Below are 23,597 nucleotides of genomic sequence, written 5' to 3'. Positions count from 1 at the left end.
AAACACACACACACACAGAGTTTCAAATATAGCCTGGAAGTATCCCCCCATATACCCAAGGGACAAGGCAGGCGCTGAAAGTGACCAACTAGAGAAGATGAACCAGCCTTCTTCAAAGAACAAGTGTGAAATCCCAAGAGACTGAGGGGCATCTTTGAAGAGGACAGCCTCCCAAGAACTCATCAGTGTGGCCCATGAGAGACAGAGAGTCACCATTTTAAGCACCTATCAAACATAATGCTCAGCACTACTGTCCCATGACACAATTACCATGCCATGACACTGTTGCCAAGCCATGACACCACTGGTCACCCAAACATACTCCTCTTTCCAGCCTCCCTAAAAGTTTCTGCCCCCGAGGAGCCAGAGGAAGCTCAGGGCACTGAGCAGAAGAAATGGAAGCCCAAGGTGGGGAAATAGCAAGGACTCTGACTTCACTCTTCCTCTTCACTGCAAGTGATTAGCTCTAAGCAAGCCTGAATGTGGAGGGCATGTGGCAGAGACACTTCAACTTTATGGGGGAATTTGGAGGGTTTGATGATTAGAGGATAAATATTTTAACTAAATTTTGTGACTAAATTTACCAAGTGACTTCTCACAACCTAACCCGTGAACACCACCAGAAAGAAGACCAGGGAGAACAAAACCCCAGTCTCATTATGGCATCCTTTGAGTCCTGTTTACTCAGTGAAAAGTTGTATGTGTACAATATGAATTCAGGTGCCAAGTATTTCAAGGGTTAGAGAGTGATGTGGGGAAGGTCTTTCGGGTGAGGTGACATCTGAGCAGAGATCTGAGAGTTGGCCAGGGCAAGTTAGAGGAGAGAACATTCTAGGCAGAAGGAGAAACAAAGACCCTGAGAGGGGACCAACTTAGCATGTGTAAGGAGAAGCAAGGTTAGAATGGCTGGAGCGCAGAGATCCCTGGGAAAATGACAACTGGAAAGGAACCCAGGGGCATTCCATGGCTGTATCACTTATCGGATTCATATTCAAAAATAAACCCTGATGAAATCCTCCTGTGGTTTTTAGACTATTTTTCTTTTCTTGGACACTGGCTAGAGATTTTACTATGGGATGCTTCATGATGACCTTCTGTGCTATGATCTTTCAACAGTCTTATTTTATCTTTGTAATAATTACTCAGGAATACACATCACTCTTACAAATGAAAAAAATACGCTTTCTCTCCCATTTTCTTGAAAACCATTGGCCTCCTCTAACTTTTCGCTAGCATTTGACAGAGATATGCATTTTAAAAGAATTTCAAAATGTTCCTTTTTAACTCCATTATAGATAAACTACATCACAAATATGATTATAAACAGAAGCTGTTCTATGTTGAAGATGTGAAAAGTGGTAAATGTGTAAAGTGAAAAACAAATGCTCCATCCTAACATTTAGTATCCAAAATTACTGACTTTTTGGTATTAGGATGGTTGTCTCATTTCTCATTTTATAGTCTAATTTTTGCTCAAATCAAGAAAAGCCATTGATCTTCATATACTTTCTAACATCCATTCACTTTACTGTAATCTCTTGTTGCTTAGAATGATTTTTAAATTAATTCCTCAGGGTTTTTTTAAAACATACTTATTTATTTATTTTAGAGAGAGAGAGAAAAAGAGCATGGGGAGGGGAGGGACAGACTCCTCACTGAGCACGGAGTTGGACATGGGGCTCAATCTCAAGACCCTGATATCATGACCTGAACTAAAATCAAACGTCGGATGTCCAAATGACTGAGCCAACCGGGTGCCCCATCCCTTGGGATTTTTATGGATTCTTTAAACATGCAAAAAAGTGAGTTGAGAAATAGGCAGCAAATTCAGTTTTAAATCTACTTCTAAGTTTATCAACCAGTCTAGCCCAAAAGCTATTATGTTCTACTGTATCTTCCTGATGATTACATGTTACAAATGTACCTACTGAATACCTGCTACATGACAGTGTGCAAGGCACTGAAGCTTCAAAAATGAGAAGAGATTTTAATTCCTATCTTCACGGGCCTTATGTATTAGGGGGAAAGACAGGAAAAATCAGGTATCCAGGCAAATATACTTAAGGAATTATAAATTGTGAAAAGTTTCATAAAAAGAAACAAAGTTCTGAGAGAAATAGGATGGAGACTGAGATGCTAGAGAGGGTGGCCCATGAAGACTCTTCTAAGGAAGAAGCATTGAAGGCAGGATCCGAAGAAGGAGCCAGCCATATAAAAAAGGCTGTAGGCAAGAGATAATTGTTGTATTAGGCAGAGGATGCCATATACCAAGACTATGACCCTGGAACATACATGGGAGGAACTCGACAGATTTTGTGTTTACAAAAATGTACACTTTTTAATTATTATTTATTACAATGTATGTTTGTGTTCTACATATTTATGCCACAGTAAAACTTATTTTAAAAATGAAAAACAAAGGATAAATAATGTAACAGTATTACTTCGCAATACAGAGGCAAGGGAAGTACTAAAAGAAATGCAATTGCTCCTGGAAGGCAGAAATCACGCACGGAAAGGAGAGAGCAGGATACTTTATTTTTTCCACCAAAATTTTTGTAAATATTAACCTTACAAACAATGTACAGATGTAACTTAGATTATACTTTAGTTTAAAAGGGGTTGAAATGGAAGGATATAAGACTTGTTGGAGGGGACACTGCTATAATTAAAGCAATTAATAATGGTGGCATTGGTGTAAAGTCTGTCAGTGAGGAAGACCTATAGATGAGCGAGGACAGCATGAAAGAATTGACAGGGAGACTGAGGCAGTGGCAGAAGTCACAGACAAATAATAATAGTAGCAAAATATAACAGAAGGGTTGGCAGGGCGTGATTCATGGAGAGCTCTGAAGACCATGAGAAGGCACTGAGATTTTACTGGAAATGTAATTGGAAGCAACTGACAGTGGGTGGCATAATCAGAAATTTTGAAGAAAGTCACTCTTGTTCTTTTTTTGGAAAACAGATTATAGGGTGACAAGAGGAGAATCAGGAAGACCAGTCTGAAGTGAGCTATAACGATTCAAGAGCAAGCCTATGGTGAGTAAGACCAAAGGAACAACATACAGTGGCTGAACTAAGGATGTGGAGAAAAGTAACCACACTTGAGATTGATTTTAGATGCTCATACAACCAGAGGGTGACCACTCCAATTGGTTAATGGTTTAGATGCTGGGACATGGAGGGACAATAACTCAGAGAATTAAGGATGACTTAAGGGTCTCTGGCTCACGTACTCCAGAAGGGGAGATACAGGTCTGTAATTGAGATATAAATCAAAGGACCTTATTAGGTTTGATGTATCTGTGAAATATCCAAGTGGAGAAATCAAGTAGACAGTTGGAGTATGGAGCTCAGTGCAGAGTTTTGAGATGGAGACATATGTCTGGGAGCTGCCAACAAAAAGATAATCTTTCAATCCACGGGGAAGAGTGACGATATCCAGAAAGGGAATGTAGATAAAGAGCAAAAGAGAGCCTAAAACCAAACCCAAAGGACCCTAACATTGAGAAACAGAGAAGGAATTAGCAAAGGAAGGTCCAGTGAGGTTAAAGGAAAAGTAGGAGCTAGTTGATTTTTTAAAATAAGAATTAACTCTTTCTAGAAGTGGCTATTAAAAAAAAAGACAGGAATAAGCTCTCATTCAGTTCACAATGTGCCCTAACCCACATTGCTTGGGTTAAAAATTCACTAGTCCTAGGCAAGATGATCAAACACATGTGCTCACGCTTCTGTTAAACTGAACAGCAAAAACCAAATGAAAGAACTCCCCTGCCTACATCAGTCAGGGTTCTCCAAAGTCCTAACAAGGCAACTTTTGTTTTGCGGCAAGTAAGAGAATTTTACATGTTCCATTTTTTTGAGTCATGAGGAGAATTTCAGTTTCTTAACTAACTCTGCTTGCCCTATGTACCTTTTTAACAGTTGGCTTCCAGCTCGCCACTCACCCTAGCACTTCATGAGCTGGTGCCTATTCAGTTATACACCTAGTTGTTAAAGGGTTAGTCACTCGGTGATTTTGCAGAGCCACTCACCATGGTGATGAGCCCCTACAGCACTTATCTCATGCAATTCCAGCCCAGTTCTGTGCTTCCAGTGGAACTGAATGAGACCACTGAGGAAGCCGCACAGCTGCGATGTGGGGCAATACTCCTCACTGCCAGGTCTTACTGGTGACCTCACAATTAGCAGAGATGTTGCCAACCTCCTACATACCCCTAGGGAGTGGATGCGAATTCGCTTTACCATGGAAACAAGATTAGTGGAGCAAACTCGTCAAGGGCCATAGCACTGGTACTCAGAGACATGGAAAATGTGCTGCAACTTGTTTTCCGGATTCAACTAAAGGTCAAATAAATAAAATAATGAATTTATTCGACAATATTTACTGAGTGCATACTATGTGTCAGCTAATGTGCCAGATGCAGGAAATACAGCAGTGCACCCAACATGTTAAAACAGCCAGTCTCAAGTATCTCTGATAATACAGACAGTCCCCCAATTACAACGGGGTTGACTTGTGAGAATACAACCTGACGATGGTACAAAAGCGATGTACGTTCAGTAGAAACCGTACTTCAAATTCTGAATTTGGGGGCGCCTGGGTGGCTCAGTCGATTAAGCGACCGCCTTCGGCTCAGGTCATGATCTTGGCATCCTCAGCATCAAGCCCGTGTCAGGCTCCCTGCTCAGTGGAGGGATTCTCCTTCTCCCTCTGCCCCTACGCCGCCCACTCGTGCTCTCTTTCTCACTCGCTCTATCTCAAAAAAATAAATAAAATCTTTTCAAAAAATTCTGAATTTGGAACTTTCCCTGGGCTGGTGACATTCATACAATCCTCTCTCATGAGTCTGGGCAGTGGGAGTATCCAGAGCTACCAGTCAGCCACGCGATCCTGAGAGGAAGAGATTGACGCGCCTACTACAACCATCCTGTACCCACTGAACCATTCTGTTTTTCACTTTCACTACAGTATTCAATAAATCACATAAGAGAGACAACACTATATTATAAAATACACTTTGTGTTAGATGATCTTGCCCAACTGTAGGCTATGGTAAGTATTCTGACCACATTTAAGGTAGGCTAGGCTAAGGGATGATATTTGGTAGGCTGGGGCATTGAATGCATTTTTTTTTTAAAGATTTTATTTTTATTTATTTGAGAGAGAATGAGACAGAGAGCATGAGAGGGAGGAGGGTCAGAGGGAGAAGCAGACTCCCCGCTGAGCAGGGAGCCCGATGCAGGACTTGATCCCGGGACTCCAAGATCATGACCTGAGCCAAAGGCAGTCGCTTAATCAACTGAGCCACCCAGGCGCCCCCATTGAATGCATTTTTGACTTACGATGTTTTCACTTTATGATGGGTTTATCAGGATGCAATCCCATCATAAGTCAAGGAAGATCTGTAAATAAGGAGTTTCCTTATTGTAGATTTTAAGTCTTCTTTCTCATTTTGCATGCAAAATGTGTTACTACTTTTCCATTTAGGACCCTTGAATAATTCAAATATTCTCCCCTACTCCCATTCTGAATGGCATTAGGTAATATACAAGAAACTATATTGGTGTTTTACTCCCTTGCAGGAAAAAATAAATCCTGTACCAACAAAGTTCTTCCTCACATGGCCTGTTTCTTAACTTTAGGATCCCCGAATACCCATCTGTGACTAGGCAGTACTGAAAAAGGCAATTGAGCGTCTTTTCTCCCCACATTTCTCTATTCTCTTTTGTCCCATCAATGAGTACATGGACTCAAAAAGCTACTGTAATATTGGGCTGACTTAAGAGATCATACACCTAAAGAGCTGAAAAAATCTGGTAAAAACCGGGAGACCCAAAGCACTCTGCACATACCAGACCACATTGGGAAAATTACGCCCATGCATCACGTTGTAAAAAAGACATTTATAAACAAGAGCGTATCCAAACCAGAAATCAGGGGTCACTTTGTTCCAAATTCCACCCAGAGAAGAAATCATTCATCAACACCTTTGATAAATATTTAATATTCTGCTTACACACTTCAATAGCTAATCGGGCAGTTACTGCTCTGAAGCAATCCAGGCCTCTACTGGACAGCAATAAGTCTCAGAAATATTTCTTTAATCATCACCAGGTTAAATCATGAGTTCTGACTGTACATCCTAAGCACCTTTTCACATTTCAAATACATGACAAATACTCTCATGGCCTTTCTGTATGTGACCAGTTACCTAACGATCCCTGATATGAAATCTGTCTTCATTCTTTTCACTTTACTTGGATGCTCTCTAGTTTATGAATGTCATTCTTAGGTATGATTTTCTTTGATTTTAAGGTATGGAAGTGAATGTTCAATAAAAAATGTCTAGCACTTAAGATGAGTTAAAATAATAGACTATAAGAAAAGTAGCACGTTAAGAACCTGGTAGAGACTGGTAGAGGACAATAAGAGAGAAAGTGCTTTTATTTATAATTATTTACCATTCTTTATTAGGAAATATTTCAGACCTTCAGAAATATACAAGACAATAGAATATCCAGGAATCCATTCCCGATACTTAAGAAATGTTAATATTTATGTACTGTAGATAATTTTTTAAAAATATAACAATTTCTTGATTCAGTTGAAATGGATCAGCACACATTCCCAAACCAATTCCCTTCTTTTTTTTTATTTTATTTTTTTTAAAGATTTTATTTATTTATTTATTTGACATAGAGAGAGAGAGAACAAGTAGGCAGAGAGGCAGGCAGAGGGAGAGGGAGAAGCAGGCTCTGCACTGAGCAGGGAGCCCGATGCAGGACTCAATCCCAGGACCCTGGGATCATGACCTGAGCCGAAGGCAGCCGCTTAACTGGCTGAGCCACCCAGGCACCCCCAATTCCCTTCCCTTATTGCAAAGAGGTTAACTACTACACTGAAGATGTGTGTATCTTTTGCACTCATGTTTTAAATTTCCACTACATATGTATTGTCTTTACAAGTACTACGATGAGCATGCTTGGACCTATCTAAAAAGGTTCACTCTCGTGGCTGTGCTGAGGGTAAACTACAGATGGGGGAAAGGTCACATGATGACAGGTTATCGGTGGCTCAAGTAGAAGGTGAGCTTGTGATGTGTGAACGTGCACTCTGAAGGAAAGAAAGGAATTCGGGACCACACTGTGATTTTTGGCCCTTGCCAAATGACCATCAGCAGGACGAAGAATAATGTGGGGAGAGGAGAATTTGGGGTTGGAGTGGGAGAGATGATCACTTCAGTCTGAAACATGTTAAGTTTGATATGTCTACTAGACCTCATGTTGAAAAGTCAAATACATATCTGGACATACGAACTTGGAGCTCAACAGAGAGGTCTAAATTAGAATTACTTATTTTGGAACCATGGGCGTACAGTTGGCATTTAAGCTATGAGACTGGGTAAGATCCCCAAATAAGTGTACACAGGGCAGAAAAGAAGGCCCATGACTGAGCACTATGTCACACCTGTTGGGAAGATACAGAGAAGAAGAATGGCCAATGCAGCCGGAGAGGGAGCAGTCAGGGAGCAGTAGGGTCCTGGATGGCAAGTGATAAAAATGCATATCAAGAGGGAGGGACAGCATGATCAGCTATTCCCAATGCTGCTGTGGGTGAAGTAAGAGAAGAATGTATCAGTAGCCCCAAGTGAATACTTGTCTTTGTCTGGTCCACATCCTCCATCCTTTGCAATTAACTATTCTGAAATATAGACATTTATTTGTTTATAATTCAAATAAAAAGTTAGAACAACTACCATTCAATTCCTTATTTCATTAATGCTAAATGCAATATCAATTTCAATGGAAGATGGGGAAAATTTCCTCTGCAAATTCTCTTAGTAATCTAGGATGGAATGACACATCTGTATCAGAACACATGGATTTATTTGAAGGGTTAGGGACTTTCTTGTCTCATTACCTAACTAGACTTCAGTGCCACATGGCCAGTACTTATTCCACCTTTCAAAAGCTTGAAATTAATTAATTTTTATTTGGTAGACTCAACATATGAATTTTAGCACTTTGTATACCTTTCTTACAATATTATGAATTTATTCTTACCTTGTAAAGTACTTAGCACAGTCCCTAGCTGTCTACCCATGCGCATTCTCTTCTCACTTCTGTTTCCTACACATTCTTCTGAAATTTTTGAAGGCTGTATAGGAAATTAAAGGTTACAGGAAAACAAAGAAATCAACCCATCATTTCTGCGGGTATGCATTTTATAGTTACTTTGATCACTTGACCATGAGAAGTCACCATGTCGTTTATTTGTACTTGAATGCGGAAGTGTCAGAGTCCTTTTGGAAATCAGATCCTAGAGGCCACTTTAGCACTAAAAATTTGAAAGGAATTTTGGTGGAAGAATGTTAGTGAGAGAACTTCATTTCACTGCTCAATCAACCAACAGACATTTCCTGGAATGCAAGGGCTAGTTAGGTTTATATGTTTTCTTTCAGACCTATTTAAACAAATTGATGGGGCGCCTGGGTGGCTCAGTTGGTTAAGCGACTACCTTCGGCTCAGGTCATGATCCTGGAGTCCAGGATCGAGTCCCGCATCAGGCTCCCTGCTCAGCGGGGAGTCTGCTTCTCCCTCTGACCCTCCCCCCTCTCATGTGCTCTCTCTCAAATAAATAAATAAAATCTTTAAACAAATTGATGTACAAGTGGCACATGGGTATACCACTACTTATCAACCTAATTTAATATTCCTCATTCACTTAATTAATAAAAAAATATCTAATAGGTAGCATTTCTAAAAGTCGAGAAGATTATTTCATGCACTGACCAAAATATTTTCTGTTCCTCATTTCCATTTTTCTTAAACACATTTAAAGCCCTTACAGTGATGCCAGATAAGTTCTAAGTAACTTACTACATCTTAAAAGGTGAAGACAGAGACACTGAGAGGATAAGTAAATTGTCTAAGGTTACACAGTACGATTATAATAGGGGAGTTTGGATTCAAACCCACACAATGGCTCCTAAGTCCACACTCTTAATATAAAGGAGCCAAGGAGCTTCACAAGTAAGCTTGTTACCTCTGGCATTCTGTCTGCAATTACTAATGACGAAGGTTTTTTTCCTGTAAACTTAGTACTAAACTTAAAAAAATATATATTCAGTTTTAGCTGCATGTAGAAGGAGCTTTCCCTAAATGGAGTTTTTTGGTGTTTGGGGTAAGTTTATAGGTTGTAGCATATGAAATTGCTTTTTATTGTATGTCAGACACTCATATATTGACAATTTCATACAATTCAACCTATCCAGAACAGACCTTAAGCATAAAGGATAAGGCAGAGGATATGACCACGGAAAGACTAAATTCAGGACTTCATCACGTGGGGCCAGTGTTAGCGTAAGCAAGTCATATAACCTCCTTGGTGCTTATTTTTTCATTGTTAGGGTAAAAAACACTAAGGTGTGTTGATCCCGATGCCTGAGAAATTAAGTTTAACCTGTAAAAAAAACCTCATCAACAACAATGTTCAAAACACTATGTATCATTCCAAAAAGAGAGCCAAAGCCCTAATCACAAAAGGTGGATGCTTCCAAAGCATCTGTATGACTCGGAATACGCTTCCTAGAAAATATGAAAACAAGCAATCTTGGGAAATTATAACTGAGCTGTGCATCCATCCAGGAAACTAAGAGCCAATGGTCTGGGAAAGATTCTCATAAAAGATAAAATGGAAGATATGAGATCACTGAATTAAAAAAGGAAAGGTTAAGGGCCTTGCAGTTCTGTTTGAAAACTGAAGCTACCACAGGCCAGTAAGTTTTGAAATGGGCTTGTTCACAGGGACTTCACTGAGCATCTCACCACAAGCTATGGAGACAAGATCATCGTGGTTACCAAAAGGACCTTACAGATGATTAACACATTCCAAATTACACAGATGAACACAGGAAAGAGAATTCAAGAGGCACTGTTTCCTCTCACTTCTGTCACATCACCTTTCTTTTTCTTTTGATAATGAGCTTGAAGATGAGAAGACCCACCAACAGTTTTAATTAAGTGTATAAATCATACTTTAATTTTCATAATGGGCACTCAATACATGCTAGCCCGTATGTGATAATGTCAGAATTACTACCTACTGACTTGGGTAGTAAACCAAAACTATGAAAGAAAGCTAGATAGGCCCAATTGTGACATTAAAAGTCTGATCTTCATAGACTACTGAGGCTTTGTAACATTTTTAAATGTATTCTATACTCTGGATTAATTTCCTTAAACACCACTCATTCATTTAAAGAACACTCATGCCAAATTTGGTTCACTTTTCAGCCTTAGGAGTTAGGCTGATGCTTGGCAGATAAAAATGGGTGTGAGCGTCTGTGTAAAGCTTAGCCAGGACAAAGGCAACATTAAGAGTGAAATTAAAGCAACCCTTTCCTATCTTATGAATTACAGCTTCCTGTCCATTAAATGAAATGATATATGTGAAAGCACTTTATACAACTATAAATCTCTACAGAAAGCGAACTATTCCTGTGTTCTACCTTACAGAGTCCTAAGTACTTTATCTCTAGATAACTAAAATTTTCAATTCAACATAAAAGCCTGGTATGTTTCTTGTGGGGACTGTTAATAGGATCTCTAGCAGAAAGTAAATAAAACCAGAGGCCTAAAAATCACACCACCCACACAATACAGAATTACAGTACTGCCTCATGCTTTCTTTGGGTCTTGTAATTTATCTGGCACTTATTATTTATTCAACTTATCCAACATGTAGACTTCAAATCCATATATGGGTATGAATCCCTTCAGGTCTAACTCAACAATTACCCAAAGAATACATATGAATTACAGTTCTCACTAATTCAGGATATGCCAGAGTAAATTGTTTTAAAGAGCTGAAGACACATGAGAATATTCCAAACTGAGAAATTCCATCTAGAAAATGTTATGCTATTTAGAATTCAATACAGATGCCAAGAGAAAGGATAAATGTATTTATTACTTTACATATACAAAAAGAACACACAAAACTTTAAAATTCAGTTATATTAATTAGTATATATGCTAATTATATATTTTTTATATATATTATGGTCCAAGAATAGGAATCTGACCATTTAGAACTGAATCAAGACACTATGCAAGATAGTGAACTGGATCTGCCCTATGTTATTATAAACTATATATATACATATATATATACACATATATATGTATATATATAGTTTATATATATACTATATATATAAACTATATATATATAGTTTGTATATATATATGTGTATATATATATGTATATATATGCACACACACCCATATATACTTACTATAAGACACACTTCTATTAAATTTAAAAACAGATCTCAAAGGCCATAAAATAGAAATACTTAATATTGACCTACTACAGAGGGAGGGTTTTTTTTGTTTTTTGTGGGGGAAGGGCAGAGGGAGAGAAAGAATCCCAAGCAGCCTCCACACCCAGCACGGAACCTGACATGGGGCTTGAACTCACAACCCTGAGATCATGACCTGATCCAAAATCAAGAGACGCTTAGCTGACTGATCCACCCAGGCACCCCTACAGAGTGAGTTTTTAAGCAACTTTATTTATAGAACTTTAAAATGGTAAGAGTTTAACTTTATGGTTGAAATGCACTGTTATATATATAATAAATAACATCATATGTTGAAAAATTACCATCTTGCTTTTTAAGCCTTGACTCAAATTTTTCTCTGCATCCTGACAGTGCCTTTGAAGAGAAGAAAATAATCTTGAAACTCCTCAGGACTTAAAACAAATGCCCAGGTTGTATAGATATCTAAGAAAGAAGTTTTAGTTGCCTCAACCTTACTGTTGAATCAGTAATAATTATATTGGAAAGAGTATCTCATTCAAGTTTCACATGTAGTAAGCTAAATAGTATGGGGACCTACAGAGGTGAGCAGGAGGATGCTAGAAGCAAAGGAGAAAAGAAGTGATGTCTTCTCTCTCTCTCTCTCTCTCTCACACACACACACACTCATTTATTGTAAATTGGCATTACACCTTTTGAACGTCCTAAACTCACTTTTTAGTTTTAGTAGCTATTTTATAGTTTCCTTAGGATTTTTCATGTATATAATCACATTGTCTGCAAATAAAAACAATTTTACCTCTTCCTGTTCTATCTACACATCTTTAATTTTTAAATTAGTTTATTTACTTCTGCTTATGGTACTGGTTAAGACTTCTGGTGCAAGATTGAATAGAAGTGGTTAAAATGGATATCCTCATCTTATTACTGATAATATACACACAGTCCTCTGCATTTAAAAATGATGTCAACCATGAGGTTTTTTTGTTTTGTTTTGTTTTTGTTTTTTGTAGACATGCATTGACAGGTTTTGGTACCTACAATCTCGTCTTAGTTTGCTGAACATTTTTATCAGAAATTAATGTTAAATTTTGTCAAACTACTTTCCTGTATTCATTGGCATTGTTGTATAGTTTTTCTCTTTCATTTGTTTCATATAGTGAATGACACTGATAGACATTTTTAAGGTTAAGCCATCCTTGCATTCTTGGGATAAACTCCTTCTGGTCATGATATATTGCTCTTTTTACCTATTGCTGGATTTGATCTGCTAATAGTTGGTAAGTATTTTGGTGTCTATGTTTCTGTGAAATTAGACTACAGGTTTTGGGGTTTTTTTGTTTTTTTCCTGGCAGTATCTTTATCTGTTTTTTGTTTGTTTGTTTGAGGGAGAGAGAGAGAGATGGGGGAGGGAGCAGCAGGAGAGGGAGAGAGAGAGAATCCTAAGTAGGCTCCATTCCCAGCACAAAGCCTGACATGGGGATCAATCCCATAACCCTGAGATCATGACCTGAGCCAAAATTAAGAGTCAGACACCCAAGTGACTGAGCCACCAGGCACCCCTCTTTATCTGTTTTTGATATCAGGATAATACTGGCCCCATAAAAGTATTGGGAACTGTTCTGTTCCTTCAAATGACTTGAAAGAATCTGTGGTATTTCATCTATAGATGATTAACATAATTCACTAATGAAGGCATTTGGGCCTGGAATTTTCTTTGTGGGAAAAGCTCTAATTACAAATTCAATTATACTATATTTAGGGCTCCACAGATGTTCCACATTATTTTTGTCAGTTTATTAATATGTATCTTTCAAGGATTTGTCCTTTTCACCTAGTGTTGTAAACTTTCTTGACATAAAGTGGTTCATAATATTTCCTTATTATAATTTTAATTCCAAAGGAACTGTTGTGATGTCTCCTTTTTATTCCTAATATTGATAATTTGCATTTTCTTTTTCTTTGATCAGTCTAGCTAGAGATATAGCAATTTTACTGTACTTTCCAGAAATTTTATCTTTCTCCACTTTTTCTGCTTTAACTTCAATGATTTCTGTTCTTACATATATTATTTCCTTCTATGCACTTTGGGTTTAATTTGCTCTTCTTTTCCTAATTTAACATTGAACTATCTTATTCCCTGACACTAAATATTTAATGATATAATCTTCCCATAAGTATTACTCAGCTGCATCCCATATAGTTTGATATAGTGTTCTCATTTTCATTCATTTCTAATTTTTTTTTAAGTTCCTTAGTGAGTTCTTCTTTGATCTATGTACTATTTGGTAGTGTATTGTTTCACTTAAAAATTTATACTAATTTTCAGGCATTATTTTGTCGCTGATTTCCATTAATTCCACTGTCGCCAGAGAACATATTAATATGTTTTCAGTTCTTTAAAATTTGTTGAGAAGAGTTTAACAGCCCCAACACATATGATCTAGCTTGATGACTGTTCTATGTGTATTAAATACAGAATTTTCTGGAAGTGCCAGTTAAATCAAGTGGGTTGGTGGTATTGCTCAGTCATTCCATTTTTAAAAACAAATTTTTCTACGGCACATGGGTTGAATGTCTGACTCTTGGTTTCGGCTCAGGTCATGACCTTGGGGTCATGGAATTGAGTCCAGGGAGGGGCTCTGGGCTCAGCATGGAGTCTGCTTGGGACTCTCTCTCCCTCTCCCTCTGCCCCTCCCTCCCCCCCCCACTCATGCTCTCTTTCTCTCTCTCTCTGTCATAAATGTTTAAAAATTTTTTAAAAAATTCTATTTGTTCTACTAATTACCAAAATGTGAGTAAAGATGAGAAGAAAAAATAACAGTTTGACAATACCAGGAGTTTGTTGGTATGGGTGTGGGGAAAATACAAGCTGGCAAGAGGAAACAGTATTATAATCACCATGAAGAACAATTTGATAATATATAATAAATATGAAGATGTGTATGTCCATAAGCCAACATATTACTAATAGGTATATACCTAAGAGAAACTCTCACACATGTGCACACAGAACTCACAAAAGGATGATCATTATTATATTGCTGGTAACTCCAAAATATAAAAACTAAAGGGGAGGGTGAGGTGGATAAACATCAATCAATAGGGGAATGGATAAATAAACTCTACTGTATACAAATAAATATTGCAATTTAAAGGGTGGACAAGACGTGCTCGCTTTAGCAGCACATAGACTAAAACTGGAATGATACAGAGAACACTGGCAAGGCCCCTGCACAAGGATAACAAGCAAATTCATGAAGCATTCCATATTTTTAAAAAATTAAATTAAAAAAACTCAAAAGTGCAATATGAATTTTTAAAAGCCAAGTTCTAGAAAGATGTGTGTAGTATGATTCCATTTGTGCAAATGTTTAAAATACAAAACAATGCTGTTATAGACTTTTATGGATGCATACCCATATAATACAATTATTAAAGTATGGATGGAAAATATGTATACAAATTTGAGAACAGTGGTTACATCTGGGGACTCAGAAAATAAAATGGTTGTGGAAGAGCACCCACAAGGGCTTCAACATCATGTGCAAAATTTCAAAATAAAAATCTTAAGCAAAAAAATGGTAAAATGTTAACACTCATGAAACCTGGGTGTTAGCTGTATTTAATCTCTGTGCTTTTCTGTACACTTGAATAGCTTTATAATTGGAGATTTAGGTGTAGCCTTTAATGACTAAAAGAGTAATAGAAAAATGGGCAATGATTATCTGCATGCAATCCACGGAAGAAAGGTGAGTTGTGGAAAGAAACATTAAAAATTCACAAAATATCTTTTCATACAAAAGGAATGTTAATATTCACTATGGATGAGGATATGAAGAAAAGGGTGCTCTTAGGTACAATAGGTGAGAGTGTAGACAGGTCTAGCATTTCTGGAAGGTGATTTAGCAGAATATATCAAAATTTCAGTATTGTAAGCTCTGTGTTGCCTCCCCCAACTAAAATAACATTTCCAGGAATACCTCTGGTACTTACACTCATACGGGTGTGCAAAGATCTATGTAACTGATTGTGGTATTGTGGGAAATTAGTGTTATTTGTGTTAGTGTAAAAATGGCACCAAAACCTAAAGCCTGGCAACATGGGAAGTTTTCTTAATGGCCACTACCAGGGAGAAGTATAGCAAGAGCCACCCACGATGTAGTCCATGCAAAGATCACCCCAGAGAACTGTGCTGTGCATGTGTCCAGCTTCATGTACCAGACTTAATATCATGTACCATACCAGGCTCTTCTCTCCAACGGTGATTCTCAGTGGGTATATTTGTATCCCCCACTCCAAGGAGGGGTGCAGAATCTGGCAATATCTAGACACATTTTTCGCTGTCCTGATGGGGCATCTAGTGGGTAGAGGCCAAAGATGCTATTAAACATTCTACAATGCACAGAACAGCTTCCCACAACAATTATCCTACCCAAAATGTCATTAGGGGTGAGGTTGAGAAATCCTGCTCTGGGAGTAATTTATTTGCATTATTTCTCTAATCTCAACTACAACCATATGAAATAGGAAGTATTTTTCCTTGTTTTAAGTATGAAGCAGAACGTCAGAGAGATGAAATATTTTATCCAAAGTAATAGACGTAACAGATGGAAGAGCTGCTTGTTCTTAACTAAGATGTTATATTAGCATTTTAAATAAATTATTGTGCTCTTGTATTATAGAATATTATATAGTTGTTTAAAAATTTACATAAATGGCATAAAATGATCTTGAGGCTACAAACTTGTAGGAGATATTTGTAATGTGTATAGCTAATAAAATACTAGTATCCCAAAAGAATAAAAATCTCCTACCATTCACTTAACAAAAAAGTTATAGAAGACACATAATATATAATCCCATTTGTATTATATAAGCAAAATTAAGTGTATGAAAATACCAGAAATGTTATTTACCCATGGCCCTATCTACACATCCAAAGAAAATCCTAAGAAGGGAATTTTCCTTAAAAGATAATGCTTTTATAAAAATTCATTTAGAAAATCTCAACATAAAAATATCTGATGAAAATCTGCCATCGTACATAGCAAATGCTGATGGTGTGATTTCTAGAAATGTAAAATAAAAGGTCAGTGATTAGTGGGAGAGGATGGTGTAGATGGTAATGGACAGTTACAGCGATGTCATGGAATATTATCGGTAACAGTTCTTGGTTCTTACAAGTTCTGTTGCAATGTAAACAAGTGTTTAGAGCAGCACTTAACTGAAATTTTACAAATCTATGTATAATATGATGGTACATTTTTTTTTTTGAATCATTGTGTTCTTTGGGAATTCAGAAACCTGGTAGCTCTCTTAATTTGGGGCAATAAAGGGAACAAAATACCCCATACGAAGTATCTTCCATTCCATGTATATGGAACAGAAAAATGAAAAAGGTGAGGGGATAATTCAACTTGACACTGTCTGGATGACTGAAGGCCCTTAAATTGATAGAATTCATGATGTGAGCCATTTTTGCCTGGAGAGAATTTATAACTACAAATTGAATTTCTCAGTAGAAATAATGCTGTTCAGGGGTGCCTGGTTGGCTCAGTCAGTTAGGCGTCTGACTCTTAATTTCAGCTCAGGTCATGATCACAGGGCCCTGAGATTGAACTCTGCATCAGGCTCTGTGCTTGGCAGGGAGTCTGCTTGAGATTCTTTCCCTCTGCCCCTCCCCCTGCTCATGCTCTCTCTCTCTCAGATAAATAAATAAATTTGAAAGAAAGAAAGAAGAAAAGAAAAGAAAGCTGTTCAGATTTACTAATTTTTCTTCAGGGAGTTTGGCATTTTATGACATTACTTGTCCCTTTCATCTAAGCCACTGAATTTATTGTCACAAAGTTATTCATTATAGTCCCTTGTTATCTCTTTCATGCCTATTGCATTTGTAATGATGTCCTCACTCTAATTATCTACATTGAGCATTTGCATTTTTTATTGTTTTTTCTTGAAAAATAGTTTATCGATTATTTTTATTTTTTAAAGCACCAACTTTTGATTTGACTAATTTTCCCTATTCCTGTTCTATTCTCTTTTTCATTGATATCAGCTTTTATTTTTATTTCTCCTTTCTGCTTAATTTAGGTTTCATTTGCTCTTCTTGTTCTAATTTCTTCATGTGTATACTGAGATAACTGATTTGAGATCTTTTTTCCTATGTATGTGATGCAAATATTTTCCTCTACGTACCAATTTAGTTGCAGTCCACAAATTATAGTATGTTGTATTTCATTTCCATTCACTTCCCCATATTTTCTAATTTCCTTTGTGATTTCTTCCTTGACCCCTATGTTATCTAGAAGTGTATTATTTCATTTCCAAATATTTGAGGATTTCCCAAATAGTTTTCTCTTACTGATTTCTATTTTTAATTTTGTTGGACTGAGAAAACTTACTTTGTAATATTTCACTCCCCTTAACTTCACGGAGACTTACTTTATGGCCCAGAATAAGGTATTATGCTGGAATATATCCTCTGAGCCCTGGAAAAATAATGTGTGCTCTGGGGTGGTAAGGTAGAATGTTCTACAAATGTCAGACCAGTATTCAGACAAATACACCAGAAGAACCCTCTGCACATCAGAAGACCTCCCTTAAGGCACTGTTGTGTCTTCTTTAGTCCTTTGGCAAATTCTAGCTTCCTCAGCTTCTCTCAAATTCCAACCCTGTCTCTTTAATTCCATAAGATGCCGGGCTCCATTTTTGTTCCCTTTCAGGACTGCAGCCTCTCTCAGGTTGTAAACTGGGACATATGCAGATTCTTCACCGGTATCTTTTCTCTGAGTAATGACTGCCTTGTGCTACCTTTTGTCCAATGCCTGAAAACCCGTTAATTCACATAGTTTGCCTGATATTCTAACTCCTATTTCATCATGGCTGGAAAGTTCCAGGAGTTCCAATAAAACTTTTTTATTCTACTCAGACACTTTTCAAACCAAATATTCTATGAAAATGACATGATATTAAACAGAAAACAACGGAGCTGAGGACACTCAAAAGAGCTTAGAATTCACCTCCTACTCTTAACCCTCCCCTTCATTCTCTTCCGCTCCAACACCTGAAACATAGCAACTTCTGAAACAATACTTCGGAACTTCATAGTCAACTCAGTCTTCAAACCACCTCCACGAAGGGTATTAACTTTCAAACCAGGAAGACCTAGATTTGATTCCAAGCTTGCTTCCTTGGAGACCTCAAGCAAATTCCTAAACTTCCTGATCAACAAAATGGGTGTAACGACACCTTCCTCACAGGATTACTATAAAAACTACTCAGGTAACTGTTTAAAAACCACCAGGTACAGTGCCCCAAACTGAACTGATTCATGAATTATCATTTGTTTGTAGCTGTTTTCAGTCATTGCTGACTATCATAAGAGAGATAAAGGATTCTATGTATTCCAAAGAACAAAACCAAGATTAATTCCAAGATCCCAGGATTTTCCAACAGCATTTTCCAACAATGAAACTGGCAAGTGACATTGATAAATTCTTTGGTTTCAGAAGTGTTATGGCATTAGACTCTGTCAGGCATATTTTAAAGAAAATCCCTCTACTGTGTGCTAATTTCTTGCTTTATAAATTTTTGAGAATACTAATACAAGGCAGCAACTAGAATGAGTAAGGAAAGATAGGTTACATTAAAAATCAGTAATTTCTGGGAGCCTGGGAGGCTCAGTCAGTTAAGCATCTGACTCTTGATTTCAGCTCAGGTCATGATCTCAGGGTTGTGAAATGGAGCCTGCTTAAGATCCTGTCTCTCCCTCCCCCTTCACTCCAGCCCTCTCTCTGCCTTTCAGAAAAAAATTAGTAATTTCTATTATGTCAAATTCTAGTCTTATACCTACTCCATGTCAATTTCCACCCTATACCTTCGATCAAAGAATTTAAATGATGCGAATGTAATACATCTCTGATAAATAAAACTGAAGCAACAAAATATTTTCACCACGTACACATGCACACTCCCACATGTGCGTGCACACACACACACACACAGGTGTGACTTTGAATTTCACCTCCCGGCCTTCCCAGCTGCCTGATATGGATGATTTACTCAATATCCATGAGTTTCAGCATCTCATCTATAAAATCGAGCCAGAGCATATATCTTAGTGGGTTTCTATGAAAGTCAGCCATACCAACGGTAGGATGAGTATGAGTATGAGTACAGTGCATGGTAGTGCTCAACAAATATAGCTATTATATACTGGGCCTCGAGTCTTTCTTTCTAAAAATTGATGCAAATAGAATTCTTTTCACTGATCTTTATTGATCTGAAAAAGAAAAAGTTGGAGGTGTCACCTGCTTCCTGCCCTTATAGGTATGATTGGTAGAAAAGTCTAGTACCTCTATTTCTTGCAGGCATGTCTCTTGTATGCCACTGCCAGGGTATGGAAAGCTACTCACACCTATGCATTCATTTGAACAAGTCATTTATTTTCTAAAAACATGGAGACATACCACAATCAAAAGATTTTGTTAATGCAGTTTATAAACTGTAAAGTACCTTAAAGACCTGTTATTATCACAGTTATAACCATTTATAGTATTATGGAGGTCCTCCATTGTCTTCTCTTGCACTTCCATTGTATTTTTTTAAATCTCCAAGATTAATTTATTGGAATCCATTTCAGAACTACAGGAATGGGAGGGGACATAAGCACTGAACAGAACTGAGTGTGTATCTTCTAGAGGAATGGGTAATGGAAAGAAATGAGAGAAGGATTAAGTAAACAGTTGATTATGCAGTTCCAATATAGAGTCTGATGTATTCTCTTACAAGTCTATGGTGAGTTATTAATAGGTTCAGAACACGTAAGACCATGTGACCAAGCACCCAAAAACTGGACACTGTGCACTTGTGGAGACTCCCCCGCCAAGGCAAGGGCAGCCAAGCTATTAGAACACTTACTCTCTTAAACCATATTAATGTGCAGTGCTGGGCTGTCCCCAGGGATGCTCTAGTATATTATTCCAAAAGAATTTCAAATAGAAGTAAGGGGTTTCCCAATTCTTAAGCTTAGAAAACATTCTAAATATGGACCAGTGGATTTGCTTCTCCTCTTTTTCATCTTTCCAACCACTGACCCCCTTCATGACTCTACCTCTCTCCAAGGAAGGTTGTGTCAATTCACATATATTACGTAAACTCTTGGGGCCTGACAAGGAGAAAAAACTATAGAAACTGAAAAGGCAAAATAAACCATCACGGGAATTAAGTTAGTAGTCAAACATATTTCTTTAACTTACTATTCTACCAGCTTACATTTGGACCCAAATTTCAAGTGGTATTTGTAAATATGTTTTGTCCATTTTCCCCTCACCACTCCAAAGCACCTATCCTGGCAGAATTCTTGGGCCATCATTTTATTTCTTAAAGCTCAAATTTAAGATTTACAGGGATGAAAATCTGGTTTAATCCTGACCTACAGTCAACTTACGCAGAAGAAATTTAAGCACATTAAAAAAAAAAAACTATAAAGATTTCCTGTGTTTATCTCTCTACATTATCATTCAAAACTAAAGATTTAAATATAAGTATTTGGATATCGTTACTTTTTATTTCACGAGCCAAGTTTTTCCAGAACAAGTTGCAACTAGGTATTCATAAATGTTCGCCTTCTAAAATGACACCAAGTCCACATTTGCTATCATATTAAATTTCATCAATTCTATGATGCTGTCAGTTTTATAACACACCCCTATGTAAGAGCTGCTAAAATGTGAAAAATTAGCTACTGGAATTAACTAAATACAATATTTCTATTTTTTATGAGTTCTCTTTATATCATTATTAAATTAATGACAAATACATCAACTATCTAAGGGTCTTTATTTTCCTAACATTTCCTCAATCATGATTCCTATAGCTAGAAGACATCTGTCTACACTCATATTACCAGAGAAATCATATTGCTTTGGTTTTTAATAAAAGGCTGTATACTGGAAATCTTGGCTCCGTTTAAATAAACAGAATTATTTGGATATAAGTTTACATTTAGGGAATAAGTCTGAATGTTTGTGACTAAAATCTACTTCCTGAAAAGGTTGATTTGGATTTTTTAAGTTTGTTTGAACTTACTTATTTTATTTGAACCTTGACCCTAACAACTTTGGTCTTTTTCACAGCAATGGGATATATGAAGCAGCACTGGAGTGTGATACCTAGATTCACATCCTAATTGTGCAAAGACATTAAGTGTAAAACTTCATATTTTGTGTATCTTATTTGTACAACTCCAAATGAGTGGTTTTCCTTGTTCTCATAAATCCCTATGAATTTTAAATCTTGTATACTATAATATGGGCTATCAGTAGCTAATTCTGTTCCTTATCAATCAACACAGTGTTCAAAAACGTCCCCTAATGACTGCTCCAGTAATAATAATTTCCAGATAACAAAAAAGCTTTTGTGTTGTTTCAGATGGAATCGCTCCCAAAATTGACCTTTAAACACAATTCCTATCAAAGGCCAGCAGACCCTATGTCAATATTAACAATCTGATCCTAAAATTTTGATAGAAATGTGAAGGATGGAGAATAGCCAAACATTTTTTGAAAAGAAATCAAACTTGAAGTTCCCAAAAACATATTACAAAGCTACATAAATCATGACCTTATGGTATTGACATAAGGATAAACATTTATATTTATATAAAGAAGAGTATTAATAATTCAAAAGTAAACTTGTATTTATGGTTGACTTTCAACAAAATTCCTATGGCATTTCATGAGGAAAGAACAAACTTTCCAGTAAACGGTGTTGAGAGAAAATTGGATATATACATGAAAGAGATTAATTTGGATTCTGCATTCACACCAAACCCAAAAACTAACTCAGAATAAATCACAGACCTAAATATGAAAACCAAAAAAGTATGTAAGAAGACATATGTGACCAATGGGAGAAAGTCTATGCAACTTTAAGTTAGACACAGAGTTCTCAGATACAACACCAAAAGTACATTTGATAAAGAAAAAAATGACAAACTGGATTTTTTTTCAAAATTTATAAAAATTAGCTTTAGAAGACACCATTAAGAAACTGAATAGAAATGCACAGACTGGAAGAAAACAGTAGCAAATTGTGTGTGTCTGACAAAACATTTACACCCAAGTATATAAAGAACTCTTAAAACCAAATAGTCAAAAGACAAAAAAAACTAACTTAAAATAGGCAAAAGATCTGATTAGACATTTCACCAAAGAGGATTTATGAGTAGCTATGAGACAGCACATGACAAGATGCTCCATACAGTCATCAGAAACATGCAAGTTAAAACCACAAGGAGATACCACTGCACAGCCATAGATTAGTTATGATCAAAATGAGAAAATAACAGGTGTTGTTGAGGATGTGGAAAAACTGGAATCCTGATACTTTGCTGGTAGGAATACAAACTGGTGCAGTACTTTGTAAAAGAATTCGCCAGTTTCCTAAAATATATATTTCCTAAAATATAGAAAATGACCTAGCAATTCTGCTCCTAAACATCTACCCCCTGGGAATGAAAATATATACCTACACAATGACTGTTCATATTACCATTATTCATAAGTGAAAAGGTGGAAACAACCCAAATTTCTACAACTTATGAAGAAATAAACAAAATGTAGTGTTACCTAAACAATGGCTTATTGGGGTGCCTGGGTGGTTCAGTCGGTTAAGCATCAGACTCTTGATTTCCACTCAGGTCATGATCTCAGGGTCATGGAATTGAGCCCTACACTGGGCTCCACATTCAGCATGGAGTTTGTTTGTCTCTCTCCCTCCCCCTGCTTGTGCTCTCTCTCTCTCTCTCTCTCAGATAAATATATAGAATCTTTTTTAAAAAAATTTTTAAAAATGTTTATTATCCAGCAAGAAAAAAAATGAACTACTGATACATGCCACCACATGGAAGAACCTCAAAAACATTACACTAAGTTTAAGAAGCCTTAAACACGAGAGTCCAAATTTTATATGACTTCATTTATATGAACTATAAAGGCAAATCTATTGAAACAGAAAGTAAATTAGTGGTTTCCTGGGACTGCAGGTAGGAACAAAGTGACTGCAAATGGGTATGAGTGACCACTTGGGGGTGTTAGAAATGTTCTAAAACTGGATAGCAGTGATGGCTGCACAATTCTATAAATGTACTAAAAGTCACTGCATTGTACATTTGGGTGAATTTTAGGGTAAATAAATCATACCAGAAAAAAAAAAGATAGTAGGAAAAAAAGCATTCACAATATCCTTTATGTTACATTT

General features: G+C 36.9%; 1 protein-coding gene and 1 non-coding gene across 2 annotated transcripts in view; one reads left to right on the top strand and one right to left on the bottom strand.

Annotated features, from left to right (window-relative positions):
• The window catches only part of ADAMTS19 (ADAM metallopeptidase with thrombospondin type 1 motif 19), a 257,812-nt gene that overhangs the window by 213,354 nt on the left and 20,861 nt on the right, over positions 1 to 23,597 (bottom strand).
• Positions 14,504 to 14,610, top strand: LOC123325356. Its single transcript, XR_006540375.1, has one exon. It is a non-coding gene; the product is annotated as a U6 spliceosomal RNA (small nuclear RNA).

Source organism: Neomonachus schauinslandi, chromosome 7 (assembly GCF_002201575.2).
Source record: "Neomonachus schauinslandi chromosome 7, ASM220157v2, whole genome shotgun sequence".
NCBI classification, from domain to species: Eukaryota; Metazoa; Chordata; class Mammalia; order Carnivora; family Phocidae; genus Neomonachus; species Neomonachus schauinslandi.
Note: the sequence above shows the minus strand (reverse complement) of the source record. Positions and strands in the feature narration are given on the sequence as shown.